General features: G+C 39.4%; 1 long non-coding RNA gene across 1 annotated transcript; it reads right to left on the reverse strand.

Annotated features, from left to right (window-relative positions):
* Positions 1–869: 869 nt before the first annotated feature.
* LOC140707718 (uncharacterized) lies at positions 870–9178 on the reverse strand. Its single transcript, XR_012087900.2, has 3 exons — positions 9054–9178; positions 4854–4927; positions 870–2057 (listed from the first exon to the last, which is right to left on the reverse strand). It is a non-coding gene; the product is annotated as an uncharacterized LOC140707718 (long non-coding RNA).
* Between the last annotated feature and the right edge of the window lie 7853 nt (positions 9179–17031).

Consider the following 17031-nt stretch of genomic DNA (forward strand, 5'->3'; position numbering starts at 1 on the left):
ATAGTCCCCTCTGGCTCTTGGATGCTACATTACATGGCTAACCTGGGTTTATTGAGGTTATGGATCCATGTGCCCAGATTCTTCTTATGCATGCATCCATAATCAAGTGGCTCAGAATCTTGTGACATCACAAGGTCACAGGTATCACAAAAGTGCACCCCAGTCTCAGGTATCTGCTTTGAAATCTCAGCACATAGGATGCTGCTGACTTGGAAAACCTATCCATGGTGTTGAACAGGACTTGCCTACCATAGAAATGTGGTGTGCTTATTCACAGGCAGTGATTTAGTCACCAGGAACAAATTGGAAGACCTTCTCCTGGTGGAGTTGAAGAGTGCTAGAACTAGTTCATTGATATGGATCAAGACAGCAAGCTGCAGTTTTGGACTATCTTTGGCAGCAGTGGCTATGAAGACTGCCACGGGGAGCAATGAACTGCAGTGCATGTCACTACACCAGTGACAGACCACCAAGGCCCTAGTGTGTGCTTCAGCCCTGCCTTGTTGTTTTGGGCCCTGTCCACCATTTTTACCTTTGATTCTGACTTTCTGCTTGTCTATTATAGCTTTCAGCAGACATCAAGGGTCACTTACATTTACTTACTTGCCTCATTTAAAACATTCCACTCCAGCTTCTAGGATGGTTTACAAAAACAAGATAAACAGCATATCTAAAAATCATGAAGATATTAGAAAGCTGGAAACAGTTTTTTTAAAAGTAGCTATCTTGTGCTGATAATATATCAAGGTGAGTGCCAAGTGGACATCTCCGGGGGGGGGGGAATTCAGAAATGGGACACCACAACTGGTCACTACTTGCCTTACTTAAAAGGACATAAGGATGTGGGGGAAATAATGCACTGAAATCACTTCGTGAGAAGCTTGTTTTAATTCCCCCAGTTGCACAGGGAGTGGTTATACTTTAGCACCTCAAGTCAAAGTTAGTGCTTTTGGATCTAGAAAACAGTGACTGGGATCAGACATCATAATCAGGTGTAACAGCATTTTGGACCAGACTGCCTGATGGGCTAGCTTGCAGAGCAGCTAAACAAATCATGGATCTTCCAAGTATGGTTTCCTAGCATGACATATGAACTCAGCAAGGGTTGGCATAACGGTTTTTCTCATCATTGTTTTTTCTGGGGTTATTTCTCCAGGTTGCTGTGGGGGGGACAAAAAAAAATCCAAATTGACAGTTTCTGCTGGATTTAGATGGGCAAACAAACCCTAAGCAGAAAGTCTCTGGTTTGTTTAACTCTTTCCAGCTGGAAGCAGGAACAAATGGTTAACATGCATCAACATGCCAGATTGTCCCCCAAGAAACCAGAATCTTTGAAGAATTCACTAGAAACCTCCCTTGTTGTAGGACCTTGTCACTGAAATGCCCCAAGTCTGGGGCTGAATTCTTATACAGACCTATGTGGACTGAAGACCTACATTTCAATGAGATATGTATGCACAATGAATCCACATAAGTATGCATAATTAAGCCCAGGAATGGGTGTGCAGAGGGAGATGGTCTTCCTGCTTGCGTAACTAAGCAAGTGGGAAAATGATTTTTCTCCCAAAAGCAGTCTTATTAAGTTTCTGAATGGTTGGTTCATAGACACAGAGAGTAACAGGTCAAAGCAACCTTATTTTGTCAAATGGTGTACAGAGAAGGGAGTTAAAGATTATTTTACAGTTGTATGATTTCACCTATAAGATGTATAAAAGGTATTTGAGAAACTGAAAAGTGGTCCAATTACTGCCTAGGTTAAGCTCATGAGACATATCTGGCACACAGTTCTTGCTGAAATCCATAAAAGAAAATGAAAGAGGACAGACACAGATTTCTGTAGGCACTCTACTAAGGCAAACTTAACAAATGACTGACATTTTTTTCACACCTCCCATGTCTTTTTGTGGGAACAATGAGAGACCTTCTCAGAAGACTACGCCTATTATAATACACAATGAATGATGCGGTTCAACTAGATCTGATGGGCTACATTTTGCCAACGCTATCTTTGCATGATCAAGGTGGGAAGTGGTCTTCAAACTGGCATCAATAACTGTCTGTGAAAAAAGGAGGGAAAAAAAGAAGGGAAAATGAATTGGTCTCTCTCTAGTTCAATAAGAATCTCAACAAGGCATGCAGGGAATGGTAGCCTCCAAGGCAGTTTTAAAGCCCCATGAATGACAATGTGGAAAAGATAGCCTCACACTAAAAACGGAGTTGTAATTATGTCAGGAACCCAGCAGTTAAATTTATCAAGCCAGCTGCCTCTGATGTTTCTACATATAGCAATTTGGGGCACTCGGAAGCCGCAATTCACAGCTCTTTTCAAGTTGAGTATGAAAGTATTCACAGGTGCTTTGTGCCTGGTGTTGCGGCTTGTTGTTCCAGATTTTTCTCCCTTAAGACCCACTTACAGTGGTGAGGTCAACAGTAAATTGCTGCCCAGTAAAGACCAAACATATATGTACTTAAAAAAAACAGCAACAGATAAGATAGATGAAAAGTAAACCTTCAGACATGCAAATTGTTCACTCAGTCAAACTGCATACCTACCTTTCATTTCCTTATTCACTTAACCCTTTCTCCTTGATTCTGTTTCAACTTGTCTTTTTGCAGAGGACAAATAGATGAAATGTAGCAAAGACATATTTTCCCTCAGGATAGCAAGCTTAAGTCAAACCTACATCACCCTGATGAAGATTGACCTTGATTTCCTAATGTAAGAAAAACCAAAGTGCTTCCCCTTTGCTGTCCCCCCTCAGACTAAGACTACCCCCCCCTCAGACAGTCTCTGTATTTGTGCTTAGCCTAAAGACCCCACTTTCCTCAGGGCAATAACTAACTCTCAGGGTGTTATAGCACAAGAAATGAGAAGCGGTGATTTGTCAGTGGCAGCTGGTGCTACTGTGAAAGAACAAATAAGGCATGTACAGAGCTTAGTCACCCAGGAAGATAGTGGAAGGAAAGAAGGAAAGAAGGAAGAAAGGAAGGATCATTTGTAATTCTTATACAATTTATTCATTTAGGTTTCAGTCCCATATGCTAGGGAGGAAGTCCCAACGAACACTTTAGGAAGCTAGAACATACTATTGGGTGCATCAAACCAATCAGTAATCTGTTCATTTGTACTGTTTTTTGAAGTGATGAGCAGAATCTTACCACTCCCTTCCATTTTTAGTGTTCTAATCAGGAGCAGCTGCATATTAAATTCTCCTGTGCTGGCAGGACTTCCTGCCTTGCCAAATAGTTATATTGCAATGCATTGGAAGTTACCATTTGGTAAACGATTGCTTGTATTCACTCTAATGTATAATTCGGGATGATTTTGTTAGCCATTCCTCTGACACAGCAGCACACAGGATTGGGAGGGGATACAGTGGGTTTATACATTGATACAAAGGGACAAGCCATCTCTTTCAACTGGGCTGCAGCACAGGACTCAATGGTGCCACAGGGGAACCCATCAAAGTGTCTATGCCAACATTCCTGTCAAGACCAAGTATACCCTGATGTATCACAAAGGGGAGACAGAAATGGGAAAGGAATGTGACCCCAGAGCAGGGATGCCCAAACTGTGAGGCAGAGCAAAGTAATGGCATTGGGTAGCAGCTGCTTGGGACCATTACCGATGTCCTTCAGCTGTACTTCCTGTGTCTCCTGGCTAATTCTTCTGCTCAGAAGCCAAGTATGCTCTGCCAACATTTGAGGTTTTTGGGGGAGTTATTTTGAAGGGGGGATATGATCATTGTCCAGGGGATTTGGGGACTTATAACCCCAAAATAACCCTTTCAAGCTCTGGAAATCTGCTGTTTGGACACTAGTATAACGCTGGTGGTAAATGTGTAGTAATTAGTTCTAACTGGCTGCTTAAACTGATGTTTCACCTGTGTTATTTATTTGGTGTGGGGTTTTAAAAAAGCTTTTATATACTATTGCTATTGTGCTGTATTTTGTTCTATTTTACTATGTTTGTTTTGTTGCCCTTATCTGCCCAGGGCATCAACTGTAATGTAGTAAAGCAAAGTCTTCCTTATTCCTTTTCTTTTCCCCCTGAAAGATTCAATTGGCTCATTTAAATCAAATGTGTAAGCTATACATAATACACGGGGATTTCTGGTCCTAAACAAAGTTATTTTATACATGGAAATTCTGAGTAAGATATTTTGTACAGGAAAATTTCATTTCTGAGTAACCAAACCAACAGTGTAATGCAGTTCACATAATTTAGTTTGTATTTGTGAAGGACAGGAGAAAGGCCATGATCTCGATATGCTCCTCACTCTGTGGCTTTTAAATACCCTCTTTTCCAGTCCAATAATATAGATAGGACTTTCAGGGGGGAGAAGAAGAGAGGTTTATAAAACAGAATTTACCAGTTGCAAAAACCAGTTTCTTTCCAGAATGTGTTGATTGTGTGACCATATATACCAAATGATTGCAGAGACAATCTGTTTCAAAACAGAAACGGTTAATTAGCAATCCAATCAGTCAGATTGTCTAAATATAACCAGGAAAAGAGGAATTATAAATTATATGAAATGTTTTCATAGAACTCAACAAGGATGGTCAAATACTTTGGTTGGTATATAAGGCTCTCACAGACCACACTCCTGTAGGAAATATACACAAATTGTTCCCTTATTTTTCTTAAAACTAAAATTCAGTAGGACCTTGAACTTGTTTACTACTGCCTCTTGTATTGTAGTTATTGCCCTTCTTGATTTATCACTGCTGCTTCAATGAAATCCACAACAAAGGTTGTGTGCAACTCTATATATCATTGTGGGAGGTGACCACTTCAAAATTCCTAGTGCTGCATTGAAAGACAATAGCATACAGAGAGCCACACCTACCACCTGCTGTTTAGGTATATTTCTGGGAACAGTTCTGTTATGTGCAGCAGAGGTGGTCCGAGGTATTTTCATGCCTAAGACAGCGAACAAGAAGTACTAGTGAGAATCACTGTCATTTGTTCTTCAACGTGGATCATGAGAAAGCATTCTCTACCACAGCTGAGATCAGTGAACTAGTTTAAGAGGTGTAAGAATAACTTGTAGTACACACAGGTCTGCCTCCCAAGAATGAGTGATGATGGCGAATAGTTCAAAAACAACAGTAAGAGGGGCTGACTTCACTCTCCCTGGTATCTGTCATCAGAAATAGCTGCACCAACTTTCTTAGGGTTCAGGTTGCCCTGTGTAGAGGCTTGAACAATCCAACCACTTCATGGTTAGTACGACAAAGTCTACAGGTAACAAAGATTCAATAAGTTCAATAAGGTTCTAGAAATGGTTTCTAGAGGCAGAGCTCACAAACTTCCTTTACAAAAGTAACTACTGTATAGTTCAAGCAACATGAACCACCTTTTTATCCACAAGGTATTTATCCTCTACAATTTAGTGAGGCCACACACTCATAGCTATAAAAGAAATAAGAAAATTGCAGTTTTGTTGATGTGATATGAAATTTGTTTTTTCCTCATTTGGTGCAGAGAAGAGTGTGGAGATATCTCCCAGATCTCATGCCCTCTCTTGGAGATGGAAAAATGATCAATCTGGATGCTTCTTGGAAGCAAAAACACATACCCCTACTTACAGTTCATGGGTTTTTTTAAAATACTCTGATTATAAAGATTAACTCCACAAAGACAGCAAAAAATGAAGAAGAGAGGAAAGATTGCTGACAAAAGGAGGGAGGGAGGGCAGTTTCAAAGACTCTGAGGTGTGGAATTTATTTTCTAAGTTTAGTGGCAGATACAGAGCAAAGAATTGGTAGAGAAAGAGAGGAGGAAGTTTTAAGATAGCTCTGGTCTAACTATGCCTCCTGCCAATTTTAACGAGCTGGAAACAGGCTTGACTGAAAACCTCTAATCACTTTCCCCACCTCTTTGGTCACCTAGCTACCCTAGCACTAGGATATCATGCCTTTACAAGAAAAACAAAACAAAGAAAGACACAGAATGGGAAGGGAAGAGGGAAACTAGCAGACCTAGGCAAATGGGTTAAAATGGTTAACAATCTGATTTCCTCCCCATCTCTGGTGACTCCTCCATGGCTGGCTGAACCAAATTAACTCCAAGAAACCCAACCCACTTTACAGAGGATCTATTTGCATTTTAAAATAGTGGTGGTGGTCGGGACGATAGTTATTAGAAAAAGGAACAGCTTGCAAAGATCAAGTTATTGGTAACTCAGTACTTTCCACCTCTGGTATGACATCATTGACAGGATAGGTCTGAGAAAGGAATGTGCGTCATAGACCATTCTCACAAGAAGGAGATGAGCTGTGGCTCTTTGCCTTTCAGAATGTAGATGAGATAAGAGAACAAAAATAGTTTTCCAAGCGGTAACTCTTTCAATCTCTTTCAATGAGTATGACAAAAAGAGAACAAAAGCATAATGTAAAAACAAAAAGTACCGGTGTGTGTCAGAGAGGTGGACTGAAATCCATAAAAGATCACATTGAAAGAAATCTGTTGATTCTTTGAGGTTCCACAATACTTTGGTTTTTATTTTTAAAAAACAATATTTATATGAAATGTACTTCAAATCTCATTGCCACTTTTCGAGGTGAGTGAAATGGTGACTGTTGCTGTTTAGTCATTCCAGGTGAGGCTTCTGTCATGCAACAGCATTGCCTTATTTGCATAATTTTATGCAGCAATCACAAGATGTTGCCTTCTTGTAACCCTCTAGTGTTTTCCTGTGACTCCTTCTGGGTTTTTTTTTTATTTAAAAAAAGTTGAGGAAAGTAAGGGATAGCTGTGTTTTGGACAGTAGCAGGAGTCAGCACTGGAATAACCCCCTGAATAGCATTTTGGAGCAGCAGCAGCCAGACAGAAAGGTTCCAGGAGCAGGATGTGGCTTATAAGTGAGTAAGGGGCCATTTCTGCTATGGGCCTTCCCACTCCATGCTTGCCATAGTCAGCTAAAGGTCACTGCAAGTTGCAGATGCTACTCTTGTAATAAGACTGGCCCTCAGTTGTTTTCATCCTTGGCACTTCCAAGGAATGCCTTGGCATGGCGGACCAGAAAATACCACGTCGAAAATTCCAGACAGTTGCTGCTAGTCTGTGTACAGACTAATTAGTTAGACAGGCCAATGGCAGCTAACTAATCCTTGTTCCTTATCTTTGCACTTCTTCTGAAAGATGTTATTGACCCAGATTGTGCTTCACATTCCCTCTCCACAGGCAGATCTCCATTCTTCATGAAAATATACCACTTTGGACTCCAAACCATGTCATGATTCCTGCTAGGTTGTCACTCAGCAATTCCATTGAGTTAAAATCTGCTATACTGTATGGTTTAAACATTTTGGTGACTCTCCTAAATTCTGGCATATAAAATCTAGACTGCTCTGCAGAACAGCCTCAGTGAGGCTGGCTTCAACAACACTTTGAAGTCTTCCCCAAGACATCCTTATACAAACCTTCTAAGAACTGTTGACTATGTGGATCTCAGTTTTCTTTCACAGGATTCTGGGCAGCTGGCCATTTTAGTAAAATCTGCCTTGAAAGGGAGGATGTTAGGAAGCAAAATGTATTGAAGGAATCCACATTACCAGAAATATACAACATACACCAAATTGCTTCTTTCTAACAAATATGTATTCTAGTAGAATCATAATTGCCCATGCCATGTCTGAGTTAATCAAAAGTTCCATATCTACCTCATGACTTTGTGAGGTGGAAAATATACATGTATTGTGCTATGAATATGTAATAGACAGCGGATCACCAGAAACTCTTTCTCTTACATTGCTCACAGTAATGTTTTCATCCATGTTCAGATGTGATTGAAGAACTTCAAAGAATAAGGTAGCCCTATTTTTTTCTGTGACAACTGTACCAAGAGTCTTTTTTAGATAATGCAACATTTTATTTAGTGGCAGTGGCTATGATCTTGTGCCAAGGTTCAGTATCCGGTGCCTACAAACATTACAGGGAAATAATCTTTCTTTAAGGGAGAAGATAGGTTTGTTGGATGTTCTAGGGAGATTTGCACCCCCCCCCCAAAGTACAGGTTCATAATCTATTGCTGAAATCTCTAAATGACCTCCACAACTTTCAGTGACTTTTCATCAACTTTGCCTGGTGCACCAGTCATGGCTGTCATCTTGGCCACTATCATTCCTCCTCGGCACTACTGACATTGATAATTTCAAGATTTGCAATGTACTCTGTGGCACTACCATTGAACCTGATCTTGAAGTTGCACCTAGTAGACAACATCGCTGCCCTGACATGAGATGTCACTACATTTCAGCACGTTACATTTGAAAACCCTGTACTGGGTCTTCTTTCTTTCTTTCTTTCTTTCTTTCTTTCTTTCTTTCTTTCTTTCTTTCTTTCTTTCTTTCTTTCTTTCTTTCTTTCTTTCTTTCTTTCTTTCTTTCTTTCTTTCTTTCTTTCTTTCTTTCTTTCTTTCTTTCTTTCTTTCTTTCTTTCTTTCTTTCTTTTTACTACTGGTGCAGATTCATGGTTCTCATACTAGTGTCATGCCTGATTACAGACGTTGCCCAAAGAGGTTCTGATTGGTATCAAATCCATTGGGAGAACACCAGGGGTTAGGTGTTCAGTGTATCAACTTCCATCCTATGGAATGCCCTTCAAGTTGAGAATGTACATATGTCGTTTTTGTTCTTTGTTAATGGGTTTCCTTTTTTAGATAAGATGTTCCTAATTGATATACTCCATCCCTCTTTTATAAATCTATTTGTTTTTATTGTAATTTGTTTTTGCATTGATCATTTTAATTTATCGCACACCATTATAAAACTTTTATGTGGACTGTAGATAAATTCCATAACTGAATAAAAAATATAACCCATTCTTCAGTTTCTCAAGCCAAAAGAAAATGAATGAATGAATGAATGAATGAATGAATGAATGAATGAATGAATGAATGAATGAATGAATGAATGAATGAATGAATGAAGGGCTTCAATTAGTTTGCAGTGGGCTAGGTGAAGCCATCTATCAAAGTAGGGAGGTTGGGAATATTACCTTCTGTTCTTTTATAGGTAAAAACACAAATTTATATAATGCTTACCCATTCTCACTGCTTTCAACTCAAATATTTTCTTCCACTAGTGATGGCTCTTGTTCCAAAGGGCAGTGAAGGGCAACTTGCAATTTTCTTTAAGGCAAAAAGTATGACACCTGTTATTTCCATTCCTGGAGTATCACAGCATCAAGTCCTACTTCTTTTTATTTGGACGTCTGGATATCACTGTACTTCTGGGACAGACGGCTACATGGGATTTTACCTTAGCAACACAACAATATTTAGCTCTAATGTTACAGCAGGCATAGAAACATATGGAGTTACATATACTTTGTAACAAACTGCCTTTTAGGACATTAGTGCAATTGAATTTAAAACCAACTTGCTCAGAATCTTAAGGAGCCTTTTATTTATTTTTATAATGGGAAAAAAAGCCAAACTTCTACGCCCTCCTCATTTCAGAAGAAAAGAAAAGCAGCTGGGGTTGGGGGTAAAACCCATAGCAGAAAAGAAATAGAACGACAGCACATAATAGATGATACAGAAGGTCTCTTAAATATGGACAAGACCATCGTTAAGAGAAAAAAGGGGTTACAAGCTAAGAAGCAAAACAGCAGCCCAACCCACAAACAGTCAACTGAGCTAATTAAAAGCCTTTATAACCAGGCTTTTTTAGAAAAATGAAATGTTAACATCATGAAATAAGTCACTGTATTTTGTTGCTTTAAAAAAAGAGATAAAGTTGCCTCTCAACTTTCTCCCTCTCATACAAATACACACCAGACTAAATTCAACTGTTTGTCCCAAGTAAAGAAAAATAACTGGACCAATAGAACTTTCATAACTGTTGGCTTAACACCTCCCATTAATTCACAGGAACCATTCTTGTGGAGACTAATCACTGGAAATTTAATAGTCCAAAATTTAGCAAGAGACAAATACACCAAAACTCTGTCCACTAATAAATGGATCACAAAAACGTTAGGTTGGATGTATCGAGGTAGTATCATTTCACTTGCCCTGCATCGTTCAGTTAAAGAGAATGTCAGAGTTCTGTTAGCAAGACAGCTGGCACTTCTCTTTCACTAAACATAGTCCTGTCATCGCTTAGGAAAACAGCCAGGACATTTTACTGGTTGGGACAACTGATAATTTGGTTTAGCCACAACAATTTCTTAAACACACATTTTCATTCTAAGTATGTAATAGATAAAAACCATGAATGAGTATTAAACATATGTTACTGACTGATGTGCTTATTAAACCTGGTTCAAGCAACATATGATTTATCCAAAGAACAATAACATTCATTACCAGGAGCTCAGGCAGAAATGTTGATGACACTGATGATGGTAATGGCGATGATGATTATAATAGCAATAGTAATAAATACTAAAATAACTGAAGTAACAAATTAGAATATTATTGCCATTTGGATGTTGTAATGATCTCTCTCTCTCTCTCTCTCTCTCTCTCTCTCTCTCTCTCACACACACACACACACACACACACACACACACACACAAACACACACACACACACACACACACACACAGAGAGAGAGAGAGAGAGAGAGAGAGAGAGACAGATACACACACGCAGACACACATGTTCTTTCCATTCATTTTCCATTTTTAATTTTTTGAAGTGAATTTTGGGGAGTGCCTGCATTCCAGAAGCATCGAGGTAAATGAATTAAGATGTTTATTCCTTCTAAGTCTTTTTTTTAAATATTCATAACCACTGAGGATGAACAGAGGTGACCAACTGGTGATAATCTCTGTCTTGTAATAATAACCAAGGTTCAAATGTTATCGCAGACACACAGTATTCAAACACGTTTTTTCCATGCTAGACCTTTTCCACATTACTGGGGCATTGCTTTCCTACAATTATCCAGAAACTGAATTAGATGTTCCACACATACCTAATAAACACTGTTATCCTGAATGCTTTTGCTCATTTGACATTTGTTTGGCTAGCGATACCAAAGTGATCACACAAAATGCACCTGAAGCAGGGACAACTTGTTCCTGCACTGTGACCTCCATCAGGCCTAGGCAGTATAACGAAGAGTGAGGGATTATGGGAGCTGTAGTCCAAAAATCCCTGGAGGTCCATAAGATCTCCCACTGGCTTGTTGGCTTAATCTTGCTGTTAGGAAAGTTATGTAGCTATGTTCACCTGTCTTCACAGTGAAATAAAGTCCTCCCAACCCACAAGCTAAAGCTGTCATACTTTGGATACATCATGAGAAGGTGAGATTTTCTGGAAAAGACAATAATGTTGGGAACAGTCAAAGGCAGCAGGAAAAGAGGAAGACCAAATACAAGATGGATTGACTTCCCTGTCATATTTGCATAAACATTGCCCTGTTTAATTTAATCAAATATTTTATTTATTGTCTGTAATTTTTGGTGACCTATGTTTTTATGGTTGATTGTTTGGTCTGTTGCTGTTCTGTTTATCTTATAATGGATTTAATTTAAGTTGGGTTTTATTTGCTCTTTTGTTTAATGTTTTAATTCTTGATTATTACTGAATTTTACTTTATGTTGTTGATACTGTTATTGTAAGCCACATAGGGTAGTGGCCTGACCACTAGATGGGTGGGATAAAAATAAAATAAAATAAATCGAAAGGCATTTTAATGCAAAGAAAACACAATAAAAGGATTTTTTTAAAAAATATAATTTTAACTTAATATTTAATGCAGTGGTTGTACTTGCATCTGGGTAATAAATAAGTGCTGAAAACCTTTGTGGTGAAATTTTCTATAAAATTTCACCACAATTAAAACTAACCATGATGAACTCCCCCAGAAGAAAGTTTGTGACCACCCCCTTGGGGGTTGTGACCCACAGGTTGGGAACCTGTACTCTTTAAGGAAGTAACAGCCTTGAGTTTACTACTGTTCTGCAGAGCTGTTGAGCATGGGACATTTTGGAGATTATTCATTCATGGGATTGACATAAATTGGAGATAACTTGATAGCATTTAACAACAAGAAGAAGAACAATAACAATCCCCGGCCTTCATCTGATCTAATCTCCTATTAACAGCTGTTTACTTTTTAGCTAACGGAATGGGCCCAATACGTTTTTACTCCTCACTACCCATTTTCTATGTTTCCCCTTTCCAAACAGCTTTAACAACATAGAATTTGGCTTGTTGGTTTCTGGCGGGTATGTCTTTTATAACATTTTTTTTTAAAAAAAATAACAGCCGCACGTTTCACATTGGCACGTTTATCTCCTTCATTGTCACACATTTTCTCTTCAGTCAAATGTTGGCAACCATTTACAGCAAACTTGTAACCAAGAACATCGAGAGTTTATATATACTTGGTTAATCAGAGGCATAATATTCTTTCCCCCTTCCTTTAGTTGGGCTAGTTTCAGAGCCTGCAACAATATTTAAGGAACTTTAAGAGATTTAAAACAGCTTTCTTCAAAGATATCATTGGCAAAGTTATAATCAAGGTTTTACTGGAGGCTATACCTCAAAAGAAGCTAATAATTCCAGCGACTCTGGTGAAAAATTGGTTTAGCCCCAACAATTTTTGATATCAGTAAATGTTATTTTGTTTTGTCGTGCTTGTTTTTAATTTATTCACTTTCAGGATGGGGCATGTTATAAAGCAAAATATGTAAAATATCAATCTGTGTTTGAGTATTTAATTTAATATAATCCATGTGTAAAGTTAGAGTTCTGGATGTTGCTGAGAGCACCTATAATTTAAATAAACAATGAATCCTTCAATGTGTTTGCAAGACTGAAAGCTAAATTATATGAATTATCCTGAATTATTTTCCCATCCTAACTTTTCTTTCTTAGTGAATTTAAAATCTTGCTCTTTCAAACCTTTTTTGTCTTGGAGTTCTGTGCAATGATCAGTATGGACTAGGTCCTTACCTACTTGGTTTTAGAGCTCACCTTTTTTAATTAATAAGAAAGACTGGTCATTTCAGTAAATGCTAAAGCAGAGATCATCAACCGCTGGTCCGCAGCCCGGTGCCGGTCCGTGGCCTGAGCCGGATCAGGCCGTAGACACAGACCTCCCGCCCCCGCATGCACTCCCCTCCCCACAGCTGCTTTGCACCTGCACGCATGTGCCAGCGCCCGCGTGAGCGCTTCCCCACCTTCACGCATGCACCTGAGCATCCACACGAAGGGGTGGGTGGGCACATGGGCGGACACATGGGCGGGCATGCAGGCACACCTGCAGATGTGCAAAGGGGTGAGAGAGTGCTCCTGCCGCTGCTGGTGGGCACACACATGCTCCCTCACAGCTTTGCACATGCACCCAAGAGAGTGCCTGTGCGGGGAATGCCCCGCCTTCCTCCGCCGGTCCATGGTCCCAAAAAGATTGGGGACCGCTGTGCTAAAACACAGTTAAATTTGGATCCAACCCTATGTGTGTTTTGTCCCATACTTAAGCTTCTTTCCCTACCCCATAGCATGATTTCTGCTCTTTTATGAAATGCTAAAGAAGCAATAGGCATATTCCCACATATGTAGAAATAGCTGATTTAAGGGTTCTTTTAATCCTAGTTCCCAAGATGTCATTGGATTACAGTTTCCAGAATCCAGATCAGCAGCCAAACTAGTGAGCTGAAGTGAAAAATAATCTGGGGACCCAGATTGTGTACCACCGTAATAGATTTCTGATTTAGAAGCATGTCTCATGTTCTCCTACTCCCTGTTATCCTCTTTCTTCCATCAACCACCTTGTGTGTTAATTAGGCTGAGAGATCAAGGCTCAAGGTAACTCAATGTAAATTCAGGCTGAGTGAGTATGTCTGAACCCAGAACCCCCCCCCCCCCAGTCCTACTCTGAGATTCTGACCAGTTTTCCACACGGCTCCCTACCCAAAGTTGTCCTTTGCATGCTGGTAATCACAGTGTGGGAGAGGGTTGTTGCAAATTCAGATAAACAGAACCATATTCTTCTGAATTTGAGGAATGTCATCCTAAAGCCTTCAGTAGTCTGAATAAATAATATCAAATGCATGCCCCTTGGGTAACAGAAGAAATACCGGTACATTATGATAAGGTTTACTGCCTTTGATTGTAATAAAGAATAGCAGCATGTTGGTGGTTTTTTTTAATTTGCTGTTTCAGAAGAGGGAGTGGGCATCTATTAGTTATAACTATTTACTATTTAAACTTTTACTTGGCAGGTGAGAGATACATTGATCATAGAGGAGCAATGGAGACAGTTGGACACCAGCTGTTACTGCCATCTACCATGGCCACTGTACCTTTAATCAGACTGTTGGGGCCAAAATATGAGGATCATATTACCTGAGGATCAGCCTATGTCTTCATCTTTCATTGCTAATCAGTCATCTCCACAAACTGGGATTGCCCATTGGAACACTGAGGAATGTTTTACAAATATGTCATTGTGGCCTCCTCGGAATGTCTTCCACCCCGTATAATTAAAAATTAAATAACTAGAGTATACAGTATCTTATTCCCTTGTTTGGATTTTATGCAAAGCCGAAATACATGTTGCTTCAGGAACCCTTGAGGGCTGACTTCTTGTGAGTTGAAAGTATAAAAATGTGGCAAAATAATTGAATAATTGCTGTAATAATTGGAAATTTGTGTGCCTGAAGCCTGAAAAATCAGATTGAAATGCTGAGTCACAATCTAATAAGACAGCTACTTTCATAGTTTTTAAGATCTGTGGGCTTGGATCCTGAGTTCATTTAGATGACGTAGATGGAAGGAACCTCTCTCTCTCTCTCACACACACACACACACACACTCACAGAGAGAGAGAGAGAGAGAGAGAGAGAGAGAGAGAGAGAGAGAGAGAGAGTCTCAGTCAAACAGACAGAGAGAACAATGTTTATATTCTAAAAACTCTCTCCAAAGTATATGGAGGTCCTTCTCAACAAAATTAGATAGGTATGGGGGGGGGGTTTGGAAGGCTCCAATACTTTGGCCATCTCATGAGAAGAGAAGACTCCCTGGAAAAGACCCTGGTGTTGGGAAAGAGTGAACGCAGGAGGAGAAGGGGACGACAGAGGATGAGATGGTTGGACAGTGTCCTCAAAACTACCAACATGAATTTGACCAGACTCTGGGAGGCATTTGAAGACAGGAGGACCTGGCGTGCTCTGGTCCATGGGGTCATGAAGGATCGGACATGACTTAACGACTAAACAACAAAAAATGGGGGGGGGTTGCCTGTTGAAGGGGGAATAGAACCACCCCTTCGGGCCACTTAGTGCAATTATTTGCCCCAACTAGAGTAGACCTCCTAAATCAGTGTGATTTACGTAAATGTCGGCATAACAAATTCATTTCATGCAATGGGCCTACATTAGTTAGTACAAACAACTGAATTTAGTTCATAAATAAGAGCCTTGTGGTGAAGTAGATAAAACTGTCAAAACTCTGCTCACAACCTGAGTTAGATCCATATGGACTTAGGTAGCCGGCTCAATGTTCTCAGCCTTCCATCCTGATGATGTTGGTAAATTGAGCACACAGCTCACTGGGGGAGCAATGTGTAGCTTGCTTAATTAAATTATAATTTGCTCAGATAATGCTCTAAGTGCTATGGAGTAGTATGTAAGCAGTACGCTTTGCTTTGCTTTAACTAAATGTTTGCTTCTTTGTCATGAAATGCAAATTTTGGTGCCTGAGGTGGCTTCTTCACTCTGCTTAGTGATAGGGCCAGCACTATCTGCACTAATTCTGTTACTTCAGAAGACTCTTTGTATAGTTTCACATAGATACAAAGTATATTTTTTCTTAATATTTAGAATTTAAAAATTAGATCACCAAGTATGACTAACAGCCAAAACTTTTTTTAAACTTTTCAGACATCTAACTGTCATTCTGAGGTAACAAAAATCTAGGCTGGAAATTCCCATGTTGCTCTACAGAAAAAAATGTTTGTTCATTCATACCTTGTTCACTGTTCTGGTTGTTAGCACTGCATATACTGTTATGCACTAAAAGAATGTGGAGTATTATGTGTTCCTCTGAAAATATTTAACACTGTTATTCTTTGGATCTCTCTTTTTATTTTTGGAATTAGTTGTGTCATTAAAGTGGCCTATCCTAACTCAGTATTATTCTATGCCACTGTTCTCTTGAAAGTGGTAGGTTGTTTCTTCTTTTTAAAAAGTTTGTTTAGAACACATACCGTGTGACCTAGTTTCTGACAAAGGAGAAAGTAAATAAATGTGAAAAATGGAGTGAATTCAGCTTGACAGTATTTTAAACGATTCCTTCTCTTAAATGTACAGGATGATTTTAACCTATTTACAGGCTGCCAGATGTCAAAAATAGCAGTGTGGGAGTAGCCTTATTTCTGAAGTGAACTTGCGACACCAGTTTTGGCAAGCAAAATAAAGCTAAGGACCTAAAATTTCAGGAGATCTCCTTAAGCTTTAGACTGAAACATGAATTTATAGGTGGCTTGTGACCTAGGCAGCGAAGGACGTTGCTCTGAAGTTCTGGGGTGAAAAGTCCACTCTGTTTAGCCCAAAGATCATCTCCATGGATCATGTCCACATGAAGAGCACTTGGGTTGCCTTGTCAAACTAGCATGTAAACATGGTAAAAATAAATTATAAGCTGCCAAATATGCTTGCCATCCTCTGGCAGTTAAGAAGTAAGTATTGTAACTCTTTCAGTCACTCTTCTAGGAAGTGCACTGTTATTACAGTAAATGGAAGAGAGGACACACATCATCATGATGGAGATTTTTATAGGAGTTAGAGCTGATTCCTTTTTATGATTGCACTAACTTGTTATGAAAGCTAGGTTCACACAGGCTAAGTTGTGAATCAGATGAAGCAATAATGTGATTGCCTCAGCTTGCGTCGAGATCAATGTGACAAACCCAGACCTACTGGGATCTGCCACACGTTAACTAAGCTGCCACCAACCATTCCCTATAAGAAGTCACACAGACCAGGGATGGATTTTTAAACAAATAAAAGAACAAGGTTTATTTAAATCACACACAGGGAAAATAAACTGATCAGGTGAATAA

This window comes from Pogona vitticeps, chromosome 5 (assembly GCF_051106095.1).
Source record: "Pogona vitticeps strain Pit_001003342236 chromosome 5, PviZW2.1, whole genome shotgun sequence".
NCBI lineage: Eukaryota > Metazoa > Chordata > Lepidosauria > Squamata > Agamidae > Pogona > Pogona vitticeps.